We start from the raw sequence: 20,992 nt of genomic DNA, 5'->3' as shown, positions 1-20,992 counted from the left end.
AGAAGGGAAATATTATTCCAGGTTTGGAATAATAATAATAATGGTTTTCCACATTCATTTTTCTGCAGTGCAATTCCACAAGGAAACACCTTCCCTCTGGCATTCCTTGCCTTACAGCATTCCCATAAAAACAGCTTCTCTTGCATTATTTTATTTAGAAGAGGGAAAATAACTTTTCATACAAACCCTCAGGAATACCCTTCCCAGGATACTCCAAATTATACTCAATTTTCTGGGCTTGTTTTTTTCATGGATCAGTCACAGAAAGTGTTTAAAAACACCCTTCTGGGATTATCTGGACTCCAGGGAATTGTGAAATTCCTGGCTGTGGATTTTTTCCACCTGGGCTCACAGATAGATTTCAGGTGTTCAACACCTGCATTCTTCTCCATTGTTAAATGAAGATTCTTCCCTTTATTATATTCCCTTTTATTATCTTTCCTTTTATTATATTCCTTTTCTTCCCAGACTTTCTGCCCTAGACCCTACAAAGAAAAACATGAACTCCTTCTTTTGACCAATTTGCATCTCAAATTCTGGAGCTTCCAAGACTTTGCAACTTCCTTTCTCTTTCCTTTTCCAGAATTTGCTTTTCTTTCCCTTTTTTTAAAATCCCCAGCTGTTTTCCTTTCCCACTGATATTTCACCTCTTGGAAATGCCAGATTTTTCTCTTGTCTTCTAATCTTTCTCCCTCATCTCTAAAATCTTTCCCAGGGAGAGCTGCTGATGCTCTACAGTTGTTGGCCCTTGACTGTTTCAAGGGGTTTGATGGAAGTCAAGGATTGCAAAATCTCAGAATTTACCATATTCGTGCTTGTTTTCAGTCTAGCAGATCTATTTGAAAACGACTGTTTGATTCCCCCTTTTCTCCAGTATTCCTGAAACTTTTTTCTTTCCATTGTTCTCCAAGATTACTCATGGATTGGGAAGAACAAGAGGCGTAGAGTGTTCCTCCTTCATAGCAGGAGTGGCTGCAGGCTGGAGGGACATGTCATGGAATCTGAGAATTCCAGAGGGGTTTGGGGTTTGGGAATCCTATCCAGTGCCACCCCAGCCATGGCAGGGACACCTTCCACTGTCCCAGGCTGCTCCAAGCCCCAATGTCCAACCTGGCCTTGGACACTGCCAGGGATCCAGGGGCAGCCACAGCTTCTCTGGGAATTCCATCCCAGGGCCTCCCCACCCTGCCAGGGAACAATTCCTAATTCCCAAGATCCCATCTCTCCCTGCCCTCTGGCACTTTGCAGCCATTCCCTGTGTCCTGTCCCTGCAGCCCTTGGCAATTGTCTCTCTCCATGTTTCCTGCAGCTCCTTCAGGCACCAAAAGGCCACAATGAGGTCACCCCAAAGCTTCTCCTCTCCAGGCTGAACAATCCCAGCTCTGCCAGCCTTTCCTCCCAGCAGAGCTGCTCCATCCCTCTGCTCATCCTGCTGCCTCCTCTGCACTCTCTCCAGCAGCTCCAGCTCCTTCCTGGGCTGGGATTCCAGCTCTGGATGCAGCTCTGCAGGTGAGCTCTCACCTGAGCTCAGGAGGCACAGAATTCCCATGAGGATTCTCCTCCCCACCCAAACCATTTTCAGCAGGATCAGAATTCCTCTTTGACTCCAAAGCAAAATCATTGCCTCTCAAAACCCACCTGATGCTCCTCCGAGAGCCCAGATGGTGCAAAGCCCTGGAATGCTCTGCTCCAAGGCCATCAGCAATTCCTGGACCTCGGGTGCCTCATGAATATCTTCCCTGACAGGGCAGATTGAAACGCTCGCTGAAAAACGACTTTTCCCTGTCGGAGCTCATTAGGTTTTATGCACAAAACAAAATCATTATTCAGAGATCTGGAACTCCTTCCCTAAAGTGGGCATCTATTGAATATCCCCAATGCAATTCTTCCTCCTAATATGGTAATTCGTTATCTGGATTTAATTATCTGCGAGGTGAAAGGTTGCTGGGCACTGTTGTTCTGCAGGAGCCCAATGGAAATTTTTAAGTACTTTCACTCTGTCTTTACAGATCAATCTTGCTGCTAATGACAACCAATACTTTCAGCTATGATTACAGAGCAGCTCCATCTTTTCATGAGCCGAGACTCTTTGGAATCATAAGTATTGATCTTTTTAATAGAAGTCAAGAAAAATGAAATTACCCGGGGCTTCTTTTTGCAAAACTATGATAAATGGCAACTGGGAAAGTTACAGAAGAGTTGGTTTTTTTTATTTTTTTCTTCCCCTCTGCTGTGGATTATTTTAATCTCGAAAAACGATGGGCTTTTTAATAATGTTTGTCTTTCCATTATGCACATTTGCAGCAAAGCCAGAACTTATTTTTGTATGATTTTACAGAACCACATTGAAGCAAAGCCACCCCAGAATTGCCTGCTGGTATATTTAGGTAACCATCAAACAGACTCTGGGCTGCAGGAGAAAGCTGATTTGAGATGCCAAGTGGTTGTATTTTCTTGGCATCTGCGAGTTTAATCCAATTTTTGAGCAGCGTTTTGAGCTGTCTACAATCAAATATTCATTCGTTTCTTATCTGGAGCTCGTCCTTCATTGCTTGTAGTATTGTGACAAGAGACTTCACCTCTCTGCATTTTCTCTCTCTCTCTTCCCAGAAGTCTCATCCTGGCTTTCACTTCTCTGATTTTCAGTGGGAATTGATGGCTCTGCCTTTTGCTCTGTGTTGTAAACCTGGAGTATCTGACCAGGGAGTGTTCCTGTGGGACTCTGCCCCTGAGGATTGAGGAACAACTTGAGTTGCACCTCATTAAAAACTGAATTTTCCAGCTTGAATCCTCATTTTTTGTGCCTACAGAATGAAAGGAAAAACGTGTCGGATCCCACATTAATTGTAGTTATTCCTCTTGTATAAATTCCGTTGTAAAAGCAGTGGGTGAGATAAATCCCAGGGACATGAAAAAAGGTGGGGATAAATCACTTGCTGGGAGATGCAAACTGGTGGCTCTTACTGGTGTTAATGGGAATTATTTCTGTGGGACACTGCTCCTGAGAGTTTGAGGACCAACTCCTGTGCACCCCATTAAAAACTGAATTTTCCAGCTTGAATCCTCATTTTTGTGCCTACAGAATGGAAGGAAAAACGTGTCGGATCCCATGTTAATTGTATTCCTTTTGGGTAAATTCCATTGTAAAAGCAGTGGGTGAGATAAATCTCAGTGACAGGAAAAAAGATGGGGATAAATCATTTGCTGGGAGATATAAACTGGTGGCTCTTACTGGTGTTAATGGGAACTGGGGGAGATGTCCTGCAGAGATTGGAAATCAGAGCCACAGGGAAACTTTCCTCAGCTGGAAATTCCACATTTTCTTATTGCCTGATTGATCCTCGGTGTTGTAAATCCATGGCCTCTCCAGGCTGATTTCCACCAGGCAATTTCCCTTTTTTCCCTAATCACACCTCCATAATTTTTTAACTTCCCCTTCACTATTCATTAGGGGAAACCTCCACCTCGCAGTGATTTGGGTTTCTTGCTGTCCTTGGAAATCTCTGTATTTTTCTGTCATGTTAATTCCTGAATATTTGGTCTTTTGCTGGGTTTAGAGGGTTAGATTTAACATTTCCTGTGTTTATTGGCACCTTCATCACCAAAACTGCTCTGATGGTATAATTTGATTTTTAAAAAATAAACTAAAATAAATATATTGCAATGCAGTTTGACACTCTCCTCCCCAATGTGGTTAATTTGCATCTTCATTAAATGATAAACAGAGAGATTTCCTGTGAAATCAGACAGAGTTCTGTAAAACCAGCTCTGAGGAACACATTAAGATTGCCTTTTTCAACTGAGCAGAAATTTTTTCAAACACACTGAAATATCCTTCACTCTTTTTCATGAAAACACTTAAAAGAATAAAATCTGTTCATTTTTTTAATAAGGAATTATATACAAAATCCACTCCTGCCATGGCAAGGGAATCTTCCACCATCCCAGGCTGCTCCAAACCCCACCCAACCTGAATATCCTTTCCTTTGAATATCCAATTCACAGGACTTAATATAATTAAAATATTGATAAAACCCCTCAAAACCTCACTGGTTGCATTTGATATCATTTTACAACAGACTGGAGTTATTAAAGCTTTTGTATTCCATATGGAATACAAAATACAAAATACATTCTGTCTGTGCTGCACATGGACTAAACCAGGGGATAAAATCATTTTTGGATATTCTGCACTCAGCTGCAGAAAATCCAGGTATAAATGAGAAGTCTGAGTTTAAAAAAAGCACAATTATCGAATAATGTCTTATTAGTTTCATTAAAAGTAGTGCAGGATGGTTCAGCATGGCTTAAAAATCAGTTGGAAAAGGCAGTTTTAGTGTGTCTTTCCTAGAGTTTGTTTTACAGAATTTTATTGGTTTAACTCACTGATTTTTGTGATTTAATGAAGATTTCCCATTGGGAAGGAGAGTGCAAAATGGCACCTCAATATATTTATTTCTAAATTTAAATTTAACATTATATTTAAATTAAACTCTACATTTAAATTCAACTTTAACTTTATATTTAACTTTATATTTATATTTATATTCATATTTATTTCTAAATTTAAATTTAACTTTATATTTAAATTAAACTCTATATTTAACTTTAACTTTAACTTTAACTTTAACTTTAACTTTAACTATAACTTTAACTTTAACTTTATATTTATATTTATATTTATATTTATATTTATATTTATATTATTTATTTATATTTATCTGGCAAAGCCAAGTTCTTCTGCCAGCACACTAGAGGCCATGTAAAAGACATTTCTTGGGGAAAACATCTTTGATCAGCTCCAAGATGTCTTGGTTTGAACATTGGAAATCAATTTGGTAAAATTTATGGGATGAGACTGAAACAACGATTTGTTGTAAAAAATAGTGGCTTACACGTGGAATATTTGCAGGATAAAGCAGTTTTATTCCATTCTTCAGGGTGGCTGAGTTTCTCACCTGGGCAAGATGAAAAATTTGGTGTATTGAGGTGAGAAAAACCTAAAATTAAATAGGGTGAAAAAAGGTAGAGAGAGATTTCAATGAGTTTTTTTCTGAACTCAATTATGATTTTTAAAGCACTCTTAATTTTTATTATATTTTTATTATGCTCACGTTAATAGAAATAAATACAATAATATAGATATTTATATTATATTTTTTAATCTTTATAGACCCTTCCATTATGGAGTTTGACAGATCATTACCAAAGCCCAGAAATTCCTGGCAGTTATTGCTAAAAAATCAGAATTTCCTCACAATTATCATGTAGTGGCATCAAAGATCCATAGTTATTTTTCATTGGAATTGCAGAAAAAAATACTTTATCTATGTTTTTATCTATGTCTCTATTTATAGGCAGCACTGCCTGGTAAATATAGTAATTTTCAATATTTACCAAATTTTTGTAAGATTTTATTTCCTAACTTTGGAAGCAAAGATGAATTTGGAAAAGAAGATGGAAAAGTCAGAGCAATTTATGCACTTGGAATGGGAAGGAGGGAAAGAAAATGAATAAATATTTTGGCCAAAAAGAATCACAGAATGTCTTACAATGTTCAGGATTAGGATTTGGATATCTTGGAAAAATCTGGGATATTCTGATAAGGCAAGGAAACAGTTAAACCTGTGTTGCACATTCCCAGAAGAATAAATCAAACACCACTTATTTAAAATGGAAAAATATTTGGGCTGACAAACTATTTTTTCCATTCAACTCTTTTTTTTTTTTTTTTTAATGGAAAACTTTTGTTCTGATGAAACAATTTTTTTTTTTAATGAAAAGTCTTTAATGGATATCAGCTGTCTGGGTTTTTTTTTCCCTTTTTCCTGGAAAATCTTGGCTTTTTGTTGAAAGAAGAAATTAAAAAGAAGACAAGAAAATAACATTTCACACCAGAGAGCTCCATCTTTGTGCAGGAACATCTCTGGTGAAGATTCCAACTCCACTTCCACGGGAATAAAGAAAAAATCTAATTTTTGACTACTGTAGGGAGAGAAATTGAGCTGAAATCTCGAGTGTGGTGAGGAAACGAGGATCAGGATGCAGCAAAGAGAAATTCCTGCCTTGGATGGAACTCTAAAATCCGCCAAAAGCCTCCAACAAAAATTGCTTTCCCTCTGGAATTTGACAGCTGTGAATTCATCTTACCCTCGGCTCTCTCCGAGGAACCCAACTCTTTCCCCTGATAAGGAACTCATATTGTTAAACTCCCCATGAACTCCAAAAAAGATGGAGGTCCAAATGCTTCCCAGCAGATATGAACAGCAAATGTCAGGGGAAATCGAATCACGGGGGATTTAATGAAATCAGCCGGGTTTTGGAATTTGGCTTCGGGTGTTTCGGGAGGAGCAATCAGTCTTGGGAAACGAAGTCAGGGATGAAATGTAGCGGAGGCTTAATTGGGAAGGGATCGATGGATTCAAAGGAGCAGCAGTTTGAGGGATTGCTGATTTAAAAGTGGGTTCTGGTTTTCTTCCTTTGAGGGATGGAAAATCTGGGGGAAAAAAATCGCGGAAAAGGGTGGACTTGGTGGGAGGTTGGTCATTCCCCCTCTTCTGTGAGGTCTGGTGGGGATTTGAGGTGAATTTCCCGGTTTGAAATGGATTGAAATGGAATGGGATGGATTGGAATTGAATGAAATGGATTGGAATGGATTGGAATTAATTGAAATTGATTGGGATTGAAGGAAATTAACTGCATTTAATTGGAACGGAACGGTGATTTGAAGTGGACACTACCTACCATAAAAAACTGTGATCCACACAACTGATCCCCCATTTTTTTAATGAAGAAATGGTTATTAATTTACTACTACTACTAAATTCATAATACATTATGTTGAAAATATTTTTAAGACACAATTACAATGATAATGATAATAACGATGACAATTAAATACAGGGAATGAGCAGGAATGAGGAGAAAATTTGGAAATACAGGAGAAAATGGTTGTTTATGGAACTGGAAAATAGGGAATGGAGACCAGAGCAAGTACAAAAGGCAGCCTGAGCTGGAGACCATCTGCTTCCCAAACCCAGAGGTCCTGCTCCAAATTAGGGAGGTGTTCCTGAAATGTGTCCAGCGTTTCTTAGCATGGAAAGCGACAGGTAAATGTTGCTCTAATCCTTACTCCATTAATTAGAGTGAGGATTAATGAATTTTCTGCAGCAAAACAGATCAGATATTAAAAAAAAAAATCACAGAAGGAGTGGTCAGGCATTGGAATGAGTTGCCCAGGGAGATGGTGGAGTCACTCTGAAGGTTCAGGAGGTGTCTGGATGTGGCCCTTGGGATGGAATTTAGGGATGATTCTGGGACTGGATGATCCTGAAGGATTCTTCCAACATTTTTGATTCCCTGAATATATTTTGGATATGCAGATGAGCCACGTTCAGTATATTAACATGAGCTGCTCCATCTGCTCAGTGCCAAAACACCCACAGGCTTCTCCCTCACCCTGGACTGGGGTGAAACAGCAAATTCCATCTTTTTCTACTCCTCTTCTCTTGTCCGTGAGGCAGTTTGAGGCAGATTTTAATTTTTTTTAATTTTCCAGCCATATGTTGATAAAACAGGTGGCAAATATCAGCCAGGTGCCTGAAAAATGGGATCTGAACGAAATCTTCTTTCCTGTAACATCTCCCAGTGTCTGTTGACCATAAAATCTAATCAGATGATCAAGAAGAGATGGCAAACTTTACATTTGACACAATCTCTCTTTGTATTTTCCTTCTAATTATTTCCAGGTGCCTCTTTGGGAAAAAAAAAAAGTGATTTTCAGCTGCTCCTTTGGCCTGGATAATTCCATAGGACTCTTCAACAAGGCTGAGACAGCTTTAGCCAAAATCTTTGTGACAATGCTGTGAGGTGAGGGTGCTGGGGAGAAGCTAGAATGGGTTTTAGGGCACCTAGAACTGGTTTTGGGATAGCTAGAACAAGTTTTATTTATGTTTATGAACACGAAATTCAAGAAAATAAGAGAGCTGGATTTCATAACCCCTTTATTTTGTGTTATTCCTGAATTACACACATTTTCCATTTCTCTCCTTTCTGCCAGTAAGGATTTCCTCCCAGAATATCCAAATAATAAGAAATTTTGCATGGACTACACGAGAGTAGATTACCACTGGCAGCTCTCTTGTAGCTGCTTCAGACCTCAATCTTCTGTGGGGTTTTAACATCTGTTCTGCATTTAGAGAATTCCTACTAATATATTAAAAAAGAAAAAATTTATTACGTGAGTGCTGAACGGTGGAGATTTTTCCACGTGCTGAAACTGGTCAGGAGGTTATCCCGAAAAAGCTAAATATAGCAATTTCTATATTTTCACCTGGAGCAGCTGCTGTTTTGGTCCCTCATCCCAAACCAGGCTGCACAGCAGAAAATGGAATTATTCTTTTTGTTTGCAGGATTTTGTCCCAAGGATTATTGGAGTCCCAGGGAAACCTCATGCAAGGAAATCCTCTCCTGGGAAGGTTTCTAGAACCAGAATGAGTGGGTAGAAAATGCCTCAAGGAAACACATGCCAGGCTTAAAATCAGATTTTTTTTTAGAGAGAATGGACCAATTTCTGATCCTGAAGGACTATTCCCGCCTTGACAATTCTAGGATTCTCTTTGGGGACCAATTGTAAATCAGGTGAAAGAGGAGCAAGAAACTTGACTTCCATTGCTCATATCCCGAGGCTGTGACTGGATTCTGGATATTTTAGGGATATTTATGTTTCATCCTCTTCCCACTAGGTCATCACAAAAATCTGGGCTCTTTTGCATCCTAAAAAAGTCAGAGGGTAGGAAAAATAACTTCCCATTTGTGCTCCAGTCAGAGCCCTCAGTGCTGGAAACTCAGTTTGCTTGTGTTCTGAGCTTTATTTGCCTTCTGGGTGGTGATGATGACATTTCCCTGCCGGAAAATATGAACTCCACAACCTTTTCCCTCTTCCCAGGCTGTCGTTGATGTCGTCAGTGCTGTGGGATGTCAGAAGCTTTGAGGGCAGCAGATCCTCCTCCTTTCTGGGCTCCTGTCCCCAAATTCCTGAGTGCCCCTCTTTGTGTCACCACAGGCCCTTCTGACACAGAAAACACGGGAATGTTTTTTGTGAGCGCCTAAGGAACTCCTAGGTCAAGATAAACAGCTTCCCCCTCCTTGCCTGCTGCCAGGAAGCTCTAAATAGAGCCTCTGTGCTAGGCTGGATTTTTTTCCACTCATTTTTATTACTTCACATCGGATTTCAGGCCTGAAGTCGAAGCCAGAAAATCCAAGCTGTGTTGGAGCTGTTGAAAGGGCACAGAACTTGCTAAAAGTTCAGGTATTTCAAAGTCCTGGGAACATGTGTTACCATTTACGTGGCACCATTTTTTGGGACAGAACAGCTCTGCTGAAACCTTCCTCCAGTAAATCCAACTTTTCCTTGTGACAAATCCCCTGGAAAAGGACTTTTCACACTTTGTCCTCCCCAAATCTGGGTCAACTCCACCCAGTCCTGCTGTCATCCTGAATCATGGAATGCTTGGGGTTGGAAGGAACCCTAAGGATCATCAATTTCCAGCCCCACCGCCATGGGCAGGGAACCTTCCAGCCTTGTGTTTGCAGGAGCAAAGGTGAAGAGCCAGGAAAAGCATTGATTTTATTCTTAAAAGGCCAAACCAAATCAAAGCCTCTTTGTGATCTTTCCAGCCTGCCTCATGGATTCCTAAAGCTGATATAATTGGAGGGGTTGAAATAATGAAATCATGGAATTATGGAAGGGTTTGGAGAACCCAGTGCCACCCCAGCCATGGCAGGGACACCTTCCACTGTCCCAGGCTGCTCCAAGCCCCAATGTCCAACCTGGCCTTGGACACTGCCAGGGATCCAGGGGCAGCCACAGCTTCTCTGGGAATTCCATCCCAGGGCCTCCCCACCCTGCCAGGGAACAATTCCTAATTCCCTAGGGAGCTATTTTCCAACACAGAGCTGGTCCTGCTGGTGTGGATCATCCCAGCACAGTATTGCTTGCAGGTGTCCTGCTTTTCCACAGACATTTTCAGTCCCATATGACGATGGAAGAGCTCTGGTGTTTTCCCTGAATTCAGCTCTGGGTCAGGATTGTGCTTTCCAGGTGGAAATCCCTGGAATACACAGAGGATTGGGTGCAGCACTAAAAAACCCAACTGAAAACAATTTAAAAAAGAGAGATTTAAGTCTGCCTTCATGCCCTGTGGTGTTTCCTTTTGCTCAACCACACCTGAAAATTCAAGGAAGACATGAGGACCAAAATTAGTGTGGAAAAGGATTGGACTAAAGAAGTGTCAGACACACAAAAAATCTCATATTTTGGAGCTTTGAGTGAATTCTCAAAGGCTCAGTTCAGTTTTTTTTGTCAGGGCAGGTAATTATCTCCCCAAACACTCATCAAGTTGCACTATAATGGCACAGCCTCCTGGGGAAAATCCAGGTGAACAATTTCTTGGGAAGGGGCATAAAAAGCTTCCGACATCCTCTTTTTCAGGGATAGCAACAAGCGCTGGTCTTGTGGAAACATTTCATTTTAATTCCACAAGATCCTCTTAGGTAAACACTGCTACACATTGAATCCATTTTTCAAAACCAACTTGTAAAACCAGAAAATCCCCCAGCCTCTGATAGGCAGCAGCATTAATTGCCAGGAGCACAAAGAGGCATTTAAACATCGGAGCATTTTGGCAAAAACACAAATGACTTCTTTTCCTTCCCTGCCCTTGAAAATAGCTCTGCTCAACTCTGGGCTTCCTATGATGGAGAGTTCACCATTAATCACCTTTATGACATCTCATATGTGGAGAAATCCGTGGGCCTAATCAGCCACTTTCCTGAGGAAATTGGCCAAATCCTGGCGCTTTGAGGCGGGGGATGAATCACAACAACTTTGCTATTCAGACAAATCCCTTTTCAAGTGCCCTCAGAGCTTTTTTTTTCCTTTTTATTTTTTTTTTTCCTCCTCATATACAGTGAAGACAGCCCCACAGGAAACAATAATAGTTTAATCTCTGGAAAAATTTCCTTCCTGCTCTGCAGCAGCTTTTCAGACAGGTAGTCCAAGCCAAGGAAAATTAACAACAAGCCACGCCAAGAGCTGCTGTTGTTGCCTTTTACTCTGTCCCTTCCCTCCCCTGGGACTGACAATCAGGAAAGTCTCAATCTCTCACCAAACCCCTTCTGATCTACACTTTTCCAGGCATTAATAACAATTCCCAGCCTGGAGAACTGCTTGTGGAGAAGGGAAGACACAAAGGATCCTGCAAATGATTCCTGATATCCCCACCTGGAACAGCCTCACTGATTTCAATCCCAGCCCAAAACAGTGTTTGGAACTTCCCACAATCCCTGGGAAGGATTTGAAGGATTTTTGCAGGTTGTCTGCTGTGGGATTTTTTTCCATTGGAGTTTTCCTTCCTTGGACTTGAATATTTTCCTTGCTTAACATGGACTGTGGGGGAAGAAATAGAGTTTGTTTTCTTGGTGTGAGTCAGGGCTCAGCATCATCACGTGGAGTTTTGTTTTGCTTGGGATTTTGTTTGGTTTGGGTTTTTCTTTACCCAAGCCAGGCTTGGTTTTGGATTCGTGCCCCAGTGGCACAACAGGGGAACACCAACCCTGAGGCAGAGAAGGAAATGAGCTGCCCAGTCAAACCTCCTGTCTGCCCTTTCCCTCGCCTGCTTTAATTGCTCTGCCTGTTAACTTGAGCTCAGGATCACTCCTGGAAGCAAATCCCAACATTTCCACCTCTGCAGTGCTGTGCAGGAGGTATGAGGTGAAACAGTCGATGTAGAGACCTCAGCACACACCAGATCCAGGGGGTGGATCCAGCAGTGCAGGGATAAGGGTAGGATACGAAGGCCAGGGGGGATTTTTCTGCAAGTGGATTACAATTCTGTACCCATGCCCCTGTGCTCAGGTGAGAGCTCACCTGCAGAGCTGCTCCAGCCCTGGGGCTCAGCACAGCAAGGAGCTGGAGCTGCTGGAGAGAGTGCAGAGGAGGCAGCAGGATGAGCAGAGGGATGGAGCAGCTCTGCTGGGAGGAAAGGCTGGCAGAGCTGGGATTGTTCAGCCTGGAGAGGAGAAGCTTTGGGGTGACCTCCTTGTGGCCTTTTGGTGCCTGAAGGAGCTGCAGGAAACATGGAGAGAGACAATTGCCAAGGGCTGCAGGGACAGGACACAGGGAATGGCTGCAAAGTGCCAGAGGGCAGGGAGAGATGGGATCTTGGGAATTAGGAATTGTTCCCTGGCAGGGTGGGGAGGCCCTGGGATGGAATTCCCAGAGAAGCTGTGGCTGCCCCTGGATCCCTGGCAGTGTCCAAGGCCAGGTTGGACACTGGGGCTTGGAGCAGCCTGGGACAGTGGAAGGTGTCCCTGCCATGGCTGGGGTGGCACTGGATGGGATTTAAGGTCTCTCCCAACCCAAACCTTGTGTGACTCTGTGAAATCCCATTTGCCATCAGCCTCACATGGGCAAATATCTGCTCAAGCTGCCTGGGATGGAGTTGGTGTTGGATTTGGGACAGATCTCCCCCTTGGCCTCTCTGGCAGTGATCAGACTGATCAATATTGATCACTGATCAATAATGTCAGATTGATTCCCTGGACAGGCAGTGATTTCACCTCTCCAGGTCTTTCTTTCCTCTGCCTGCCCTGGCTGGAGCTGTGTGAGCTCCCCACTGACCCACAGCCCCACACCATGTACAGCCCTTTCCCTCCTCCACCCCACAGCCCTGGGAAAGCAATTCCAAGGAAATATTTTAGATTGATGGGTTGGTTTTCTTGGCCCAGTGGTTGGTAGCAGGGAGGACACAAAGATGGCTCCTGGGAGAAGCTGCTAGATGTTTCCACCATGTCCAGCAGAGACAATCCCTGATGGCTCTGAAGATGATGGACAGGCGACTGGCCAAGGCTGGGCCCATTAGAGATGTTAGTTATGCCTCTGAGATACCAGATTGGAGAAGAAATCCAAACAAATGCACACACAGTTTTTCCTGCAGCCAGAGAAGAGGAGGAGGTGAGAACATGTGAGGGAACAGCATGGAGACACCAAGGTCAGTGCAGAAGGAGGGCAGGAGGTGCTCCAGGCGCTGGAGATGAATTTGCTCTGCAGGCCGTGGGGATGAGCATGGTGAGGCAGCTGTGCCCCTGCAGCCCATGGGCTCCATGGGGGTGCAGAGATCACCCACAGCCCGTGGGGAGGAGGTGACCACGCCGCAGTGGGAGGATGGCTGCAGGAGGCTGTGATCAGTGGCAGAGCCATGGAGAGAGAGGCTCTGCTTGCAGGCTGGAGCAGCCTGGCCTGGGAGGATTGCAGCCCATGGATGAGGGAGCAAGGCTGCAGCAGTTTGGGAGGAGCTCACAGCGTGAGATTGGACCATGCTGGAGGAGTTCACACAGAACTGTCTCCTGCAGGAGGAACCCCACGGTGCAGCAGGGCAACAACTCCTCTCCCTGAGCAGTGCAAGAAGATCTCGGTGATGAACTGAGCCAAACCCCCATGCCCTGTTCCCTGCACTGGTGGTGGGAAGGAGGGAGGGGTTGGGGGAAGAGTGGTGTCTTTACGGGTTTATTTTTCTTTTCATTATCCTCCTCTGACTCTATTATGAGAAATAAATTCACTTTCAACTCTAAGTTGGGCCTGTTGTGCCCTTGGAGTGTTTTCTCCCGGCCTTTATCTCGACTCAGGACCACTCTGTTAATTTGTTTCTTTTTCCCTCTGCCCTGCCCTGCTGTGGCTGGCAGAGCAGTGAGCAGCACTGTGGGTGCTGTGTGTCCAGAATGGAAACCATGAGCACAGCGCAGCCTGCAAAGCCAGGGCTCTGCAGCGTGGGGCTGTCTGTGGGAGCCAAAGCCTCTCAGGGCTCTGGGCACAGCAGGGCCACAAGGCCACAAGGCCAGGGCTGCTCTGGGACACTTCCTGGCTGCTCTGTGCTGCTGGGGTGCCGCGTGTGGCCTTTGTGACAAAGGCGCTTTGTGTCAGGGCCCTTTGTGATGCGGGACATGGTGGTGGCCAGAGACCCTTGTGACATCAGAGAGCCCCAGCCTGGCTGGGGGTATATAAGGGGCGCAGAGCCCTGGGCTGCCCCGTCCCAGAAGAGCAGCGTTCGGAGAAGAAAGCAGCTCTCGGGATCCTTCTGTGATCAACGATCGACGATCAACGATCACAGAGACTTTGGAGAAGATGGAAGAGAAGAAGATGGAAAAGAAGATGAACCCCAACTCCCAGCCTGCCCAGGGGCAGCTGCTGAGCCTGTGGAGGAAGGCAAGAGCCAGGGATGAGGTAGGAAGGAGAGGCCAGTGGACGGAGACCACCACCATCTTCGCCCTGCCAAGGGAGCCTTCTCCCTCCCACGCCTCCTCCTCCTCCTCCTGCTGCTCCCCGCAGATGCAGCTCAAGCTGCCCCCAGTGCACCTTGGGCAGCCAAAGGTTAGCCCCAGAAATGTCAAACAGCAAAAAGTCCCACAGGTGGAGCTCAGGGAGCTGCAGGCAGTGCTGCAGGGCAGCCAGAGCCAGTTCCTGTCCCTCCTTTGGGACAGCTTACCTCAGCTGCCACCTCAGCCACAGCAGGCAAGGGTGACACGGCTGCCACCACTGCCCTGCCTGGAGAGGCCCAGGGACACTGAGAGCTGGGGCACAGAGCTGGGCAGTGCAGGGGACAAGGGGCCAAAGCCCTGCAGCCCCTGTCCTCGGCAGCCATACAGCCCTGTGCCCAGGGTGTTCCAAATTGAAAAGGCCATCGATGTCCTGCCAGAGGACAGCACAAGGGATGAGGAGCTGTACCCAGTGGAGAAGGACATTGACCACTTTCTAGAGGACAGCACCAGTGACAAGGAGCTCTCTGAAGTGGGAGAGGCCATTGATGTTGTTCCAGAGGACAGCAGGAATGACTGTGAACTGTCCAAAGTCAGCGAGGCCATCAAACACTTTCCAGAGGACAGCACAAGTGGTGAGGAGCTGTCCCCAGCAGAAGATGACACTGAACTCTCCCCAGGGGATAAAAAGGGTTACAAGGAGCTGTCCCAAGGGGAGAGTGACAGTGACAAAGAGCTGTCCCAAGGGGATAACAATGATGAGAAGAAACTTTCCCCAGAAGACAGCAAACATGGCACAGAGCTGTCTCTTGGGGAAAACTATCATGTCCAAGCCATGTCCCCTTGGAAAAATGACAAGAAACAGCTCTCCCAGTGGGAATATGATGTCAAAGAGCTCTCCCATTGGAAAGAACATGATCATGGAGAGCTCTCCCATTGGGAACAAGATGAGGACATCAAGCTGACAAGGAGGGCCCTTCTCGGCGATATGGAGAGACATCAAAGCTCATCAGCCAAACTGCTGGGAGCAAAGGCAGCATACAAGTGTCAGAAGGTGCTGGAGTTGCTGCAAGGCATGTGCGCCGAAGATGAGGACAAAGAAGAGAGCTCCCGAGGACTGTCCCTACTGAGATGGTGCAAGGAGAAGGTGAAGGCCCAATGGCAACACCTGCTGGACTCCAAGTCACCTCTCAGTTTCAAGGCTGGGGTCAATGTGCTGTCCAAAGGGAAGCAGTGCAGAGCCCAAGAGCTGTCCCAAGGGGAAGGTCCCACCCAGGATAACAACTTGAACAAACCCTTGGGCTGGGTGGATGACGAGGATCCCCTGGAGGGAACCAGCTGGGCCTATCCAGGTGCTCCTCTTGGCTCACAGACTCCCACATACACCTGGCTGGCAGCTGAGTGCAGGACGAGAATCGCAGAGGTGGAGGAGATCTATGATTCACTCTCTGATGAGGAGGAAAGGGCAACAAGTTCTTCTGTCCTCCATGAGGAGCTGCCATCACGAGGGACACAGAGGTCACCTGCTGTCCAGCACAATATCCCAGCCAGCAGCCAGGCTGGGCTGCACAGGCAGCATAAGATCTCCAGGGAGACTGTGATCGAGGCTCTGCTGGAGGCTCACGCTCGGGCTCAGGACCAGGAGGAAAGGGATGCCCTGGAACAGGTGATTGCTGCACAAATTGAATCAGCATTTGAAGCAAAAAGGGAAGAGAGCTCAGTGCCTGCCCAGCACAGCCTCCCCAGCCCCTCCCCTGCCCAGCTGCCAGCCCAGGACCTCCACGGGCAGCCAGCTGTCCCCAGGAAACGTCCCTCCCGCTTCAGGCGGGCACTGTGGGCTCTGCGCAGGCTGTTCTGCTGTCCCTGCCTTGTGCCACAGCCCGAGGAGTAGCTCAGGCAGGGCAGTGACAGCAGGGATTGCTCCCAGAGCCTCCCTCCTGTGGGACTGCGGCACTCACGGGGCTGCCAACAACAACGGGAGTTGGGGACAACATACGGGAATAGGAAGATGAGGATGACAACAACGACGAGGAGGAAGAAGAATAGTTTAAAAATACATAGAAGAAGAGTAGGAATTAGAATTTAACAAACACCCAGAAGTAGAAGAGGAGTTATAGGAATAAGAATAGGGATAAGTATGAAAAATATGTAGAAGAAGAAGAGTAGTTATAAGAATTTTAAAAAAAACATAGAAAAAGAAGAAGAGTTATAGGAATAAGAATAGGAGTAAGAATTAAAAATACATAGAAGAAGAGTAACAAGAATAAGAATTTGAGTTCAAAAACACATAGAAAAGGAAGCAGAGTAATAGGAATAAGAATATGAATTTAAAAACTACATAGAAGAAGAAAAGAAGTAGAAGAGTAGGAAGAAGAAGCAGAAGAGTTAGAAGAATACTTTCACTTGAAATAAGACCTGCTGCAATGGAATGAGGACAAGGAGCTGTCCCCAGTGGAAGAAGCCATCAACCACTTTCCAGGGGACAGCACGAGTGACAAGGAGCTATCCAAAGTTGACGAGGCCATCAAGTTTGTTCCAGAGGACAGCATGAGTGACAAGAAGCTGTCCCCAGTGAAAGGTGACACTGAACTCTCCCCAGGGCATAACAAGGGTTACAAGGAGCTGTCCCAGGGTGAAGACACCCACATAGAAGAGCTGTCCTGAGGGGAGAGTGACAGTGACAAAGAGCTGTCCCAAGGGGATAACAACGAGCATAAGAAACTTTCCCCAGAAGACAGCAGACATGGCACAGAGCTGTCTCTTGGGGACGACTGTAAATGTCCAAGCCATGTCCCCATGGGAAAATGACAAGAAACAGCTGTCCCCATGGGAAGAACGCAAGGACAAAGAGCTGTCCCAATGGGAAGAAGATGAGGCTGATGAGCTGACAAGGAGGGCCCTCCTCAGCAGTCAGGACAGAGCTCTGAGCTCATGAACCAAACTGCCAGAAGAGCAGAAATGTCAAGGTGTCACAAGGTGCTGAGTGGTGCCTGCTGGTGCCACAGCCGCAGGAGCAGCACCAGGCCAGGCCAGCCTGGAGGTGGAGGCACAGCAGCTCCTGGGCAGACAAACATGCTGCTTGTGGCTCCTGCAGATCAGCACCACCAGCACAGCAAGCAGAAATCGGCCAAGAAGTGGCCATGGACTCTGGGGGGATCAAGAGCACCAGAGACCCCCAAAGCCACTGACCCTTTCCAGAAGGGTCTGAAAGAACAGACTGTGCAGGAGACCCAATTAGCACAGAGGTGAGAATCCCATTTCAGGGTGGGGAGCCCAGTCCATAAAAGGGTACCCAGCAAGCCCATGAGCCTGGACATCCAACAGCTGGATTGTTGCAGGAAGCAGGAGAGACAGCATCAGCTGGATCAGCATTGGAACCAGGAGAGACATCTCATCAGCTGGATCAACACTGAACCAGGAGAGACATCTCATCAGGTGGATCAACACTGGAACCAGGAGTGACAACACATCAGCCACAACCATGCTAGAACCAGGAGTGACATCTCATCAGCCAGATCCATGCTGGAACCAGGAGTGACATGTCATCAGCTGGAATTTCGCTGGAACCAAGAGTTATGTCCCCTCAACCAGAATTGTGCTGGAACTGCGAGTGATGATGTCTGTCCTTCTTTCTTTCTCTCTTTCTTTCTCTTTCTCTCTCTCTTCCTCTATCTCTCTCTCTCTTTCCTTTCTCTTTTCTTTCTCTTTCCTTTCTCTCTTCCTTCCTTCCTTCCTGCCTTCCTTCCTCTCTCCCTCTCCCTCCCTCCGTCCCCCTTCCCTTCCCTTCCCTTCCCTTCCCTTCCCTTCCCTTCCCTTCCCTTCCCTTCCCTTCCCTTCCCTTCCCTTCCCTTCCCTTCCCTTCCCTTCCCTTCCCTTCCCTTCCCTTCCCTTCCCTTCCCTTCCCTTCCCTTCCCTTCCCTTCCTTCCCTTCCCTTCCCTTCCCTTCCCTTCCCTTCCTTCCTTCCTTCCCTTCCCTTCCCTTCCCTTCCCTTCCCTTCCCTTCCCTTCCTTCCCTTCCTCTCCCTTCCTTCCCTTCCCTTCCCTTCCCTTCCCTTCCCTTCCCTTCCCTTCCTTCCTTCCCTTCCCTTCCTTCCCTTCGCCTCGCCTCGCCTCGCCTCGCCTCGCCTCTGCCGCTCGCCTCGCCTCGCCTCGCCTCGTCGCCTCGCCGCTCGCCTCGCCTCGCCTCGCCTGCGCCTCGCCTCGCTCGCCTCGCCTCGCGCCCTCGCCTCGCTCTCGCCTCGCCTCGCCGCCTGCCTCGCCTCGCCTCGCCTCGCCTCGCCTCGCCTCGCCTCGCCTCGCCTCGCCTCGCCTCGCCTCGCCTCGCCTCGCCTCGCCTCGCCTCGCCTCGCCTCGCCTCGCCTCCTCTTTCTTTCTCTCTCTCTCTCTTTCTCTCTCTTTCTCTCTCTCTCTTTCTCTCTCTCTTTCTCTCTCTCCCCCTCTCTCTTTTCTTTCTCTCTCTCTTCCCCTCTCTCTCTTTTCTTCCTCTCTTCCTCTCTCTTTACCTTCCTCCGTTCCTCCCTTCCTCCCTCCCTCCCACCCTCCCTTCCTCCCTCCCTCCCTCCCTGCCTCCCTCCCTTTCTCCCTTCCTCCCTCCACCTTGCCTTGCCTCTCCTCGCTTGCTTTCTTCCTCTCTCTCTTTCTCTCTCTTGCTCTTTCTCTCTTTCTCTCTCTTTCTTCCTTCTTTTCTTCCTTCCTTTCTTTCTCTTTCTCTTTCTTCGTTTCTTTGTTTTTCTTTATTTCTCTCTCTCTCTTTCTCTCTCTCTGTCCCTATTTAATTCATCTCTTCCTTTCTCTCTTCCCTTTCTCATTAGCCCAAACTCACTGCCATGTGCTTTTATTCGAGGTCAGCAACTGACCTAGCACATGGTCAATAATAAATTAAACTAAAAAAATGTAGGATATTAATAAAAATTATAGCAAGTCCTTAACCAAAGGCTCTGATTTTTTTCGGGATGCTCCAGCATTTATCGTTCCTTGTGTCCCCATTCCCTGGGGAGCCTGGGCAGTGCCAGCACCCTCTGGGGGAAGGAAGAACCTTTCCTGCTCTCCAGCCTGAGCTGCCCTGCCCAGCTCCAGCCAGGATGCTGTCCCTGTCCCCGAGCAGAGATCAGAGCTGTCCCTCTGAGGAGCTGCACACTCAATCCTGTTTCTCAGCACAGATGGGCTCCTGTGCTCCAGAGGGCTGTGGACACCAGCAGGTCACTGCAGTTCTGTCCCAGAGAGGTTTGCTGATGGAAAATGAGGGTGAAGTCCCTCAGGGGTGAGGCTGGCAGGGGCAGCTGGTGCCACACGGCAGAGGCTCTCCCAGGGCTTCCTGCTCTCATTCCTTCCCTCAAGGACTTCACTGCCACATTCAGTTCCTTGTAGGTGACACTGGTGGCAGCTCCAGGTTTGCCTGCAAACTCTGTGACCCCAGCAGCTCTTCCCAAGGGCTCCATCCCACAGAATTCCTGCTTTGGGATCAATGGAGATACCCCTGTCCTGTGGGAGACACTGCAGAGAATCCCAGGATGGTTTGGGTTGGAAGGAAATAAAAAGCAGTAAAAATGTTTTTCAGTCACAGAAATGAAAAGAGAACAGAGAAAGAAGAAGTGAGGACACTTTGAGGGCAACCCTGAGATCAAAACTCAACAGTTTGCCCCAAAAGCCAGGGAATGCTTTCCCTCATTTTCCAGAGGGGATGCCAAAGGTGGTGGTAAAAGCAGGAGGATTCCTGGGAGTGGAAGAAAGGAAGGAATGAAGTGGGAATGATCACCCTGAGGTGGAAGCAGAGCTCCAAGAGCTGCCTGGCTCAAACTGGGTGAACTGGGAGCTCTCCATGATCACCTCTGGAAGGATTTGCCTGGGAAAAGGGATCTTAGTGCTCTCCTGGATCACCTGGAGAGGCAAATCCCATAGGGAAAAAGGACTTTGCCAAAGGGCATTGGGAGAAATGGGATTACATTGAGCACTGGGAGGTTTAGGTTGGAAATCATGGAAAATTTGCAGCCCTCTGAGTTCTGAGGCTGTGGCACAGAGTCCCAGGAGGAGCAGATTTCCCTGGGAAGGTGACAAAGTGCTGGGCTGGGGACAAGGTGGGCATTGGGCACAGTGTGACCTCCATGGGTTTGGAGGCTGGAAAACCCCACAGCTGCCTTGGACCTTCCAAAATTTGGGGAGCCCTGACTGCATCTGGAATTTCTGCCTCCTCAATGCACTTTGAACAGGCAGGGAAATTAGCATGGAAGCCTAATAATCGTGTCTGGGATCAGGAGAGACAGACAGGTATTGTTTAAATTCACATTTCAGCAGCGTTAGTAAGCAAGCACAAGGGAAAACCAGTTCTCTGCTGCAACACAGGAGGGTTTTGGCAGGATTTGGGCAGGAGGAATAAATCCTGAAAGCTCTGCTTGTAATTAATCTCTATCTGCAGCTCGTAGCTCTGTCCAGGAGAATTCCCATTGCTCCAGCTGAAGATGCTTCCAAGTCCACTGCAAAGGACACCCCAGTGAAGAGTTTTGCTGGGAAGGTCTTTAATTATGGCTTTGTTAAACATTTAATTTATAGATGAAAGAGCAGCTATCGTGAGCTGGGCTGTGAAAATCATATATGTTAAGCTGTTAAATAAGCTCCTGGCTTTTTGTTAATTCCCAAATATGTCAAGGAAGTAACTTAATATCAGGCTGTGGAGTTTTTGTTC

At 46.5% G+C, this 20,992-nt stretch overlaps 1 long non-coding RNA gene across 1 annotated transcript in view; it reads left to right on the top strand.

Moving 5' to 3' along the window:
- The window catches only part of LOC146444042 (uncharacterized), a 288,082-nt gene that overhangs the window by 73,940 nt on the left and 193,150 nt on the right, over positions 1-20,992 (top strand). The gene's annotated exons all lie outside the window — the stretch shown is intronic.

This window comes from Lichenostomus cassidix, chromosome 1 (genome assembly GCF_008360975.1).
Source record: "Lichenostomus cassidix isolate B80296 chromosome 1, HeHo_3.0, whole genome shotgun sequence".
Lineage (NCBI taxonomy): Eukaryota > Metazoa > Chordata > Aves > Passeriformes > Meliphagidae > Lichenostomus > Lichenostomus cassidix.
The sequence above is the reverse complement of the archived record's forward strand: the minus strand, read 5'-3'. Positions and strand labels throughout refer to the sequence as shown.